Below are 11933 nucleotides of genomic sequence, written 5' to 3'. Positions count from 1 at the left end.
TATGTTGCGTTATTTTCCTATGCTATGTTATAATAATAATATGAAGTTTAAAAATTGAGTTTTATATTATATGTATAAAAAACGACCTATGCGACCGACAATTATCTGCATTAATAAAAAATGGAGATAATCTATCTATAAATAGGTAAATATTCGATAAGGACTATATTATATTATCACAATTTTATCACTATTCGCTAAGTTAGATAAATTTGAAATGCAGATCATGAAGAGGTATAGTTTATAATTTTGGTTTACTGAAAATTGCAGTAGGTATATAGATATATAGTTGTTATATTTTTAATGTTAATACTTAATATTTGGTTTAGCGTCTCATCCATGTATAAGTGCAATAATATTGTATTCATAGTAAACATTGTATTTAAGTCTTTTGCTCGTTATTAAAAATTAAAGTTACCGTTGAGGTTAACTATATTCCTGTACATATTGATGTAGCGTATAAAACAGGTATAGACTAGAAAATAAAACATGGCAAGATAAAATTATTGTCTCTATTATAATGGACTCTTTAGATTAGTATGTAGAGTGTAGACTCTTATAGGTTTAGAGCAACTATACGACGCTTTTCCCTTTAAGCATCCCTATGCATTTCCTGTAATGTGCGTTTATCTGCATTGTTACAAAGACAAAAATAAGAAAGTAATATATGATATTCGTTTTGTAAAACTTTAAAAGAACCATAGCCGTTGGTACACCTACACGAAAAATAAATTCAATCAAAAAACAAAATTCTAGACTGCGCGCGGCGTGCCGTCACTGACACAGTGACATATATATAGTATAGGTATAGTATCGTGATGCAGGTACAGTGGCGCCGAACCTATAACCCAAGAGGGGCAACCGCCCTCCCCTTTTTTCGGTGGGTGGGGTCGTGGGGGTCCGTGGGTACCCCAGCAAACTACTTATGAATTATGTTCCTAACTCCTAAGCTTTTAATGAATTCATATGCAGCGCTGTAGCAAGCGTTTTTATTTTGTAAACGGGGGTGGTGGTCCGTATAACTTTTTACTTGCCCCCCCCCCCCTTTTCAAATATAGTTCGACGCCACTGTGCAGGTATATATAAGTACCTATTAAATGTGTTGCTTAGCTCATATTGCCTTGAAAAATATGATAAACACGTTTTATATTGTTACAAATCATAACCGGTGGGTTGTTGGTTATATATCAATATAGTATAATATATAAATATTTTTGGGGACGGAGTGGTCAAGCGGACTAAGGCGTCGGTTGCGACGCGCACCGACGCCGGCTCAAAACCTCGGCCGCGGGTGGCATTTTTCTCGGGCAAGTCACGGTGTCCGGAGAGAAGTGCCACCATCCCCCAGTAGGGTATGGTAGATACCTATGTGTGCCCACAAAAAAATCTTCCAAGCTAACAAACACACGTATTTAACTTTCAGTACCTTCCCCCACAGTTTAAAATCCACCCAATAGCCATATTATATGTATCAGATTAAGACATCGATACTTTTTAGTGTCTAAAGCTATATACATTAAAAAATATTATTTGCATATGCAAATAATTCAAGTATAACAATTTGTCAATGCCAAAAGTATTTACCTATATCTATTATATACCTACATTTAATCAAAAAAATTCAAAACTACTAGTTTCGGTTAGGTTAAGCCATTTTTTGGTAGGTACCTAATATAAAGAATAAATTAAACATACAGTAATTAATAGTACTTATTATAATAAACACATATATTATAATATGTACTGTGTATTATAATACATTATAACAAATTTATATTTAACAAATATATTATTATATCTATAGTTATATATAAATGTAATAGGTATACGCAGCACATACTTTTTAAATACTATTAAATTGAAAATTTGTATTAGTTATATCTTTTGAAAAAAAATACTTACTAAATGTGATTTTTATATGCTATTATATGAGTATTATACTGCTATAACGGATGAAAAATGTACAATAGTAAATAATTACTACGATAGATTATCGGTTTGTAATTCACTATAGGTAATGTATTTGTGTAGATATATATAGCTGGTATCTATATAATATACCTAAGGTTCAATAAAAATCAAACAGATTTCTGGATTTACCCATGTCGGCGTCATCGCGATTAGCTCGTGCGCAGATACTATATAGATAGGCAAGTACACGGTTTAGGTTAATATATATTTAGTAGGTATATTATTATACATATTATTCACTTGGTGTATACTTAGATATAAATTAGATATAAACCTACGTCATTTCGCGTTACTATTGTCTATTGTACATATAGGCAACGTGCTCCAAATACTATTATTATTATTTGATATGCTGATGTTGTTATTGAAGGTACCTATACACTTGGCGGCGGCGGTAGATAACATATTTTATTAATATGTTAATACACAATAATATTATATCGTTATCACTTTAATAATAATATGTACCCACGACAGACGGGCACTTAGGCTGTGGTCCGTGACACGCGCGTGCGCGTGCGTGTGCGTTTGCACGTGACAAGCGGCCTCGCGAAACGGTCAAAATCGAATTTTCCCGCCAAACCCTGGCCGGCCACCCGTCCAATAGGTTCGGCCGGCGGGCCGACGTGCCGGCCAATCGGAACGCCGGGAATTGACGTCAGCGCTAAATTTAGAAATGCCACGCGAGAGGGGGGTGTGAGGGGGGACGGCGGCGGCGGGGCGCACCGGCAGCGTGCCCGAGTGTCAGTGCTGTGCGCTCAGTTCCGCGATGGTCGCGAGGCGACGTGCGTTCTTGTGCGGTGCGATTGCTAGTCCTCAGCGATTTCTGTCCGTCGTTGTTTTTCCGATCTCGATCATCCGACATCACGATTATTACAGTTGTGCCCGGACGATTTGACTTCGAAACCGTATTCGGTAAGTACCTACTATAATAATATTAGTTAACTTCACCGGTATTATATCAGTAGATACCTATGTCAAGTCTCTGCAGTTTTTTCTCCACTTTCCCGTCTTCTTGATGCTTACCTATATTAAATAGACACGAGAAAAGTTTCGCTAAGAATATAATAATATTATTGTAGACAAAAACCGTACCTACACACGTACACGACATTTATTAATGGTGGACACAACATGAAGCATGGAGCCTTTTTTAACCTGTTGAGATAATATTATTATTATACAAACAGGTGTTTTATTATTTTAATTGTTTAGGCAGTCCTCCTAGACGATTAAAACGTAAATGGTGTAGAGACCTGCTACAAATTTTAATATAGAAATAAAAAAAAAATATTAACTAATTAAATATATATAATTCATTTTCATTTTCATATATAACTATCAACATTAAAGTGTCATCATTGGGTGGCTTCTTTACTCACTTTTTGTATTTTGTATACTCATGTTATCTGTACCTTATCATATATGCTTATTATGTCATTTGATATAGATTGTATATTTCGACTTAAAATAAAAAAAAAAAAAATGTATTTTATCTGTCTGTCTTCTATGATACCTACTAAACAGTAATAGAGCATGTAGGTATGAGATACCTGCAGGTTATAGGTAGGTACGTAAAAATATAATTAGTTTTATTCAAAATCACTGACAATATGCAATATATTAAACAGGTAGGTACCTCCTACCAATCTACTATACCTATAATTAAATTCTTAATGTCTTACTATAATGCATGATTTATTGCAAAATTTAATATGAAAAAATAAAAATAAATTAACAATAATTATTGTAATAATAAAATTATATTATTGTACCTATAACTGCAGATTATAATTATTTTCTAACTAATTTATATTTATATCAAAGTAAACTGATTTGTATTAGGTGCCTATTTTTTTAATCAAAATTTGATAAGAATTTAACGTTCGACGAATTCTCGTCAGTCTTTACTCATTATAAATATATAATATACTCGATAATTCGTATTTTCATTCATGATCCACGGTCATCAAAATATAACCTTTAGGAACGTAATCTTAATGAACTCGTGATGTTTATATTATGCGATGGTAAGTTTATCAGTATATTATAATAATTAATATAGAAGTAATTACTCGTTATAATGATAAACTGCAGTTATTGCTATACAACTATGAATATAATATTATATAAGTAGATAATTTATACACGTTAATTTACTTAAAACTATCACGAACAATGTAAAAAAAAATATATGCATCCATGCAGTCACATATTTCGAATATTTTGATGAACATTAAATCAAGCTCATTAGGATATTACATTGCAGCATTACAATTATGAATAGGTACATCTATGATTTTTCATGCATAAAAGTACATTTATTATTTTATTTACTTCGTTTACGTGAAAAAGAGGACGTTAAATTATAGCACGTGCCTATTGTATAGCCTACGCAAGCTTCGGCCTCAGATAATCACTTAATTTATGTGATATATAAATTAGTTAATGACTCTTTCGAATAAAAATTTAAAGTAAAAATAATACATCACACTTTTACTATTTATTTTTAGTATTAAATTATTTATATAGGATGATTCAAATAAAGTATGTTAACCCTCCTCCCCTTTAATGAATGGTTCAATTAAATTTCTGATTTTTAGAATATTTAAGTATATTTACTTAGAGTTTTATACCAATTAAGAAATACTCTACAGTGATACAAACTTATTTTGTTCAAATTAGAACCACAGCCGTTTCCGCAAATTGCTTTTCAGAGGTTTCTGAATTACTAAAATGTATGCACTAAGGATATTATATTTGTGTATTTACATATATCATTACATATATCCAAAAAACCTAATGGTTTCACATACAATATAAAATATAAAATATAAAATAAATATTATAATATACAGTAGACAGGAGCTATTCTATATTTTAAGGTACTATTATTATACTCAGATTATTTTTACAAATTATGAAATGTTGATAGACTAATATATATATATTAGTACAATTTTAAAATCACTGTAAATTATGGTGTACTTAATCTTGGTTAACAAAGTTTAATGAATCAAATACGACTTTAAATTTAAATTTGGATTATCAAAATTAAAATTAATAATCAACAATTTACAATACAATATGGTAGTACTTGTTTGAAAAAAAAAATAAGTTTATCTATATCGCCATAGGACACTCGAGGATCACTTAAGAATCTTTAAATGACGAAAAAAATTGAGTATTTGAAAATATAAGTAATTTTGTAAGTCAGTATAGATATTATATAGGTATAATATAAATATATTAGGTACTTATAGCTAAGTTATTTTAGTAGTTAATTGAAAATTGAAAAATCAAATTTTTTATATAAGTACCTATATGTGTTATTGAATGTAAAATGAGGGTGAGCACTGAGCATGCTTGATGAAACCATTGTGAATCTCATATCTTTATCATGATATTTTCATAGGTGTTATAACATATAAACATTATTAGGTATCATTTTTTCACATTTAACTGTACAGAGACTTGGTACGTAAATCGTTCTCAATATTACCTAAATATAATTTACCAACATTTAAATAAAATATTGTTAAAAATTACGTATTAAAAATATTAATTTGTTAAAAAAAAGGAATGTACAAGATAACAACATAACATATAATAATAATAATACATTATAGGAAGTCATTTTAAAAACAATATTGCTTTAAATAGTATAATGTAGAAACGTAAGAGTTTAGAATTTATTCAAAATAATATAATTTCATAAGTATAATAAAATTTTCTATAATAGGTATTTAAATGTGTTGAAGTTTATAATATCTTATAATAATATTATAATATTTTAACTGTGTACCTATATTTTTATGTTGAACGCTCTGTATAAACTTATCTATAAATTGTTGTGAAAGCGAAACAGATATTTTTTTACATATAATTAAGTAGGCATAAATTAACAATTAATATTTGTATGCACATCATAACTTTAAAATATTTAACGATTTGTCATGATGGGTATCATTACAAATTTTTACCGCTATATTTGACCTTTTCATATGGGTAAATAGATATTTTTGCATTTATAGTTATTATAGTTTTTACCGTGATATTTATGGTAAAATGACAAAAAAGTATATACCTTACACTTGAGTAAATCACATCATTGTGTAAATATTCTATTTTTTTCTATCCAAAAATAAATACTTATTTGTATTTTGTTCACTTAAATACATGCATATTGTAGGTACCTTTTTACTCCCTTAAAAACATATTATTGTTAGGCAACTATATAATGTTAATTTCCTCATCTCTCCTATTTATAATATTTTTAGTTGTAACAATTAAGATTATATTAACCACGTGTATTTTGTATTGTAATGCATAGTACCTACCTACAAATTATGCCAAATTATAATTCCACTGCCTGACGTTTTACCCCAATATCAAAAAAAAAAAAATGTTAGTAGTATATTGTTTTATCTATTTTTACTGATAAGATAAATAATATTAATTTTCCTTCTTGGTTATAAAATGTGATGATGAACATAAACAATATATATTAAAACATTATTAGTTACTGCGCCATAAATGTAAGTATACCTAGGCATATGTTTATCTTGAATAATTATGACAAATATTGAGTAATCGGCAAACAGTTTTGCCAAGGATGTACCGACTGACTTGTTCATATAAAGTCCACACGCTATATTATTATCGGAAATGCGCGTGTGTATACCTATTTAAAAGAACTAAGATTATAAAGATGTTTGTGTCTAATAGGGTTCACGAGAAATAGGCAGGTACTCAGTAAGGCTCATAGTTATGCTAACTACACAATACATTCTGTATATTTTGTTACATCCCGATAATATTAGTATGAATTTAACAAAAAGTTACTTTTTTTTTTTATTTGCGGATTTGCCAAGGGATTTGCTTTGGTGAAAAATAGATGTGGCGAGTAATGCAAATTGTACCTACATATTTATTATTTTATCAATTTAAATCTCCAGACAGCTTTCTGTCATTTTATAATTACTAATTACATATTATAAACTAGTTCATTGAATTCTATTGTGTATTTCAGTATTTGTATCTATAATGATATTAATGTATTTTATATTATGCAACTCTATATTAGATAATTCAAATTTAATTTATAGGTTTTTTCCGTTTGCTTTTAAGATAACACGCATCAAACTTCTATCATATACTGTACCTATCAGATAAAATGTCATAGGTAGGTTTTAATGAGCTAAATTCCAACTATTCATTTTTATTTTTATTATTATAAATTATAATTTAATTAATAAAAAAAAATGTTTTATAAGCACTAAAAATCATTTTGTTTTTGAAATAAATAATCAATAATTAATAATAATTGTCAATATTTAAATAAATAAGTACTATTTACACATTTTTGTTTATAACTTGTTGCGATTATTATTGCTATTAATTAAATTGATTAAATATATTAATATTTACCATAGTCATTTTTATTGGTAAATATTGTTAAAATGGTACCTACTTTGTTTTACAATAACATAAATATGTCGATCACAATTTGTTTTATAATTTATCTAGACTTTTACAAAAAAAAAAAATAGTTTTATAAAACAAGGTAAATATCATACAAGTATACAACAATATAAATTATAACCAATAATATATTATAAAATTATAATCGGATCGTTTGATCAGACATTAAAATATAAACCTGTTGCTATTTGTTATTTTGGTCATACATTTGGGTTGGATGTTTATGTCTTTTACTTTTTTTTATCGCTTATAAACATAATATATATAGGTAGGTACCTATATGGTATATAGGATAATGTAATCGCGTAACTACATTAAATATAAATATTACGTATATGATATATTATGGTATTTATGTATGAAGTGTATATAATATGTATTGAGGTTAATACTAAAGATTTCAGACCACACAATGTAAAGTACGAAATAGCTACCTACTAAAGTATAGTGTTTTATGGTGGCCGGAGGCTTAAGGAGAAAATATATACGCGCAGTAAAATTGAACAACGGCTCAAAGAAACCTTGGACGCTTACAAAAATATCTTTTTTCGCTAATAATAATTATTGTATTAATTTATCTTTTATAATAGTGGAAAGCTCCAGACATCTCCCCGAATTCAGATCATTTAGAGCTAATTTTTTTTTTATTATCCCTATAATGATTCCCAGTGGTTTTAGTGGAAATAATTTACGTTAGTTTATATAGGTACACAATTATTTGTAGTGATGTTAATTTTTTACATTTATTTAATTTTTAATGGTGAAAGCTATATAATATTTTGTTTATATATAGGTATGCTGGCAAATGATAAATCGTAAGTCATGAATCTAGTGAATATTAAACCATTGGGTATATTATAGAAACTATATATATATATATATATATATATATATACATATATAGAAACTCTGTATTAGTATATATTACTATATAGTTGCTGTTAGTAATGTAGGTATATAATATACTTTATTAAATTAATATGTACATCTATAAAGGAAACGAAATCTAAGTATCATCCTCTAAACATTTAACAGATACCTGCCTATGTAGTTTAGTAATTAATTCTGTTATATAGTAATTTTGTCCATATATGTATACTTTTGTAGGTGCATTAAGTATTTAACGATAATCAATTATGATTGCTCCAAAGAAGTTGAATTATTAATGGTTTAAAAGTTGTTTCGAATGAGAGCCAATAAAGGAGTGAAAAATAAATGTTAACTCTTAAGTGCTCTTCACAGAAAGCAATTTCATGTTCAGCCTATATGCTCTTTGTAGTAGGTACCTGCACAATATTTGTCAAGGAATATAAATAAAAAAAACATTGATAAGCAATAATTATGAATAATTATTTATAATTGTTCTGATAATTATTTGTAACCAAACCTAAGCAAATCTGACTTAATATTTCACGTTACCTAATAAAATTAAAAACTTTCATTATTAAATGTTTTGATGCTACGTGTATTGTATTTTAAAACTCAATTATTTTTTTACGATGCTTAAACTTATTAAATTCACATTGCTCTTGAGTCTTGACTTGGCACTGTATTTTTATTTTTTATTTTCGCAATTTATTTGTCTTGACAGTGTTTTTCTTTGTAACAATTATTCTTAATTAACATAATATAATTATATTATACAAATAAACACTCAACGGTGTTTATGTAAATTATTATTTAATTAGTGTTTAATATCTACAACATATTTACAAGTTCTCATTCAAATTTTAAATCCTAAACAATATTTTTTAAAACATGATAATATTTAAATAGACCTGTCCTATATAATTATATACGCACATAATAACGCGCATGGAAAAAATCTGTGACTGCCCAAATAAAAATTCTGTCCAACAGACAACCTACAACCTGCACTACACACGGTCAATACGTACCATAAGAAAAAAAATCTTTAGATATGCCGTACAAATTAAACACATATTTTTAGTCCATGAATTTTTTTTTGTGTATTTTTATGTCCACTAGAGTGTTTGCCTCGTTTCTTATACTTAAATAATTTGTTTAATGTCTTCCAAGTTCTATTTTCTATATCTGAGCACACGGCAGTGAGCCAGACCAAGTTCAAGCAGCATATTCTGTGTGTCTTTACAAATTAATCAATTCATCCAATTTTTCCGCTTTAAATTTCTGATTCTTGGCTTTTAAAATTTTAAAAAAATTATCAAGCCAAAATAACATAGGACAATGCAATATTTAGCCTATAATATTTAAACCGTTTCAATATGCAGGAGAGTTTCAAAGTTTAAATGTTGTTACTGGCTCACTGACTATGGTTCATTACCATAATTATAGTGCACTTGTCTTATGGGTAGAAACGTGCAATTTGGCACAAAGATTGATCATATTAATATAGTGTAAGCAAAGACAAAAATATTTCTATTGTTTTCCATTTTTCTTCAGTTAAAATATTTAGGTATAATACAAACCCTTATAAGCACAATATTACAATGATACATTTTATAAATTGCCACTATTCTTAAAAAATTCTGTTTTAATTTTTGTAGTAAATAAACAATGTAGTAACCAACAAAAAATAATGAAATCCCCATCAAAAACTTAACCATTATAAAAAGGCCAACTTAAAGACCACTTGATAAAAAAAATTCAACCTATCAAGTAATGATAGGTATATATATCTACTTTGTGGCCAGATCTACTCTTTCTTTAGGCCGTAACTTCATTTTACTCCAACTTTCGTGAGCAACAGTGTTCTTTTATTTTTGATGCTTACATTTTGCCAGTTCCTATAGCAACTTCACGAGTGAGTGATGGAAAAGAGAGAACTTAGAAGAAAATAAAACTTAGTTCTCCACCCAAAATAACTTGAAGTAGGGTTGTATATGCTGAGGAAAAGCATGTTTTATATCTCATTAAAATAATTTTGACTTTGAAAAATGAAATATTGTACTTGCAGGTCATCTGCCTGTCAGGCGTTGACAATGCTCAAGAAGCTAATTCAGAAACTGGCAAAGTGTTAAGCAATAAAAAAATAAATAGTTGCTCATGATAGTAGGAGTAAAGTGAGGTTATGGACTTAAAAAAGAGAATACTTGCACCGTTGTCACAATGTACAATTATATTTATCACTACATTGGTAGGCTGTCTTTTTTTAAGTGCTCTAATTTGGTTTAATGGATAGATTTTTGACGTAATATGTTTTCGGAAATAAAAAAAATAACAGCTTATTTAGAGACAAATTCAATTAATTATCCGATAAATAATTTAAAAAGTCTCATCTATTGAGAGTTATATAACATACGATTATGAATATAGTTACATAGTTTTTTTTATTATTAGAATTATTACAGAATGATACACTAATCATTTCCATCCCGTTTTATCCTTTAATAACGCGTTTATTCATTTTCTCGTTTTTAGAATTTTTTATAACACTTATAGCATATATTTTCATATAAGTACTTAGATTTTCTACACAATTTAAGAAATATTCTGATGCACACTTTTTTTTTCAAACGATAACTATTATTTTTTGCTGTACTCAAATACATTTTTATTTAGGTCGTATTTCTTAAAATGTTGACGTGTCTTAATCAAAATATGAAAGAGTGATTTTTGTGTTATTAAACTTTATATCCTAGGGATAATAGTTTTTGACAATGTTTTTTCATAAAATATTAACTATATTATATAATATTTAGTCTTGTACCTATTTATTATACTCAGTTAGTTATTAAAAATTATAAAATTTTAGCAGATTTTCAATAATTTAAGATAATTATAATTTTTTAACTATCACAGCCAACGTATATTTTAAACCTATACTAATATCTTTAGTACACATTGCTTAATAAGTAATAACTCGACAACTATATTACTCGTTCGATTTTTGATTTAGATACTAAATTTCCAAAAATCTTTTGCTTGAAATGTTACAGTAAAAGGGGTGGTTCTTGTTTGGGAAAAAAATTATATCATCACATGATTCTCCTTAAATGGTATTAAAAATCTAAGTACTTATTTTATTATACATTAGTACGTACTTAAGTGTTAAATTTCCCTGTATAATATAGCTATGAGTTACATCATTACCTATATAAATTACTGTATAATATTATAATATTAAAGACATTTTTCGTACAGTTATTTAATGTTGGTATTATTACTAAATATTTTTTTTTAATTTTATACTGCATCCTACCGGATATTTATCATTAAATAAAGAATGGTAGGTACCTACTCATTTAATAGAATATTATATATTGGCTCAAGTTCAACATTTTAGTATTTTACTTAATGCTATGTAGGGTAAATCTTTAAATCCTAACCACACCTAATAGTGGTTTCATTTAGGTATAGTTAAATGGCATAAATTATAAATATAACTCTAAAAAACAAATTGATCTCCATGTTAACAAGGTCGTAAATGTTATTAGCTAGAATTGTGTCATTAAAATTGTTTTAATTGAGATGCATCGCTAAGGATAAAATTATTA

At 27.7% G+C, this 11933-nt stretch overlaps 1 protein-coding gene across 1 annotated transcript in view; it reads left to right on the top strand.

Moving 5' to 3' along the window:
* The first annotated feature begins 2712 nt into the window (after positions 1-2712).
* LOC100571354 (activating transcription factor 3) overlaps positions 2713-11933 on the top strand; it is a 34696-nt gene continuing 25475 nt past the window's right edge. Inside the window, exon 1 of the mRNA XM_003243510.4 lies at positions 2713-2886. The gene's annotated coding sequence lies outside the window, so the exon portion shown is untranslated. The remainder of the gene's footprint in view (positions 2887-11933) is intronic.

Source organism: Acyrthosiphon pisum, chromosome A1 (assembly GCF_005508785.2).
Source record: "Acyrthosiphon pisum isolate AL4f chromosome A1, pea_aphid_22Mar2018_4r6ur, whole genome shotgun sequence".
In the NCBI taxonomy this organism is placed as follows: domain Eukaryota; kingdom Metazoa; phylum Arthropoda; class Insecta; order Hemiptera; family Aphididae; genus Acyrthosiphon; species Acyrthosiphon pisum.
Note: the sequence above shows the minus strand (reverse complement) of the source record. Positions and strands in the feature narration are given on the sequence as shown.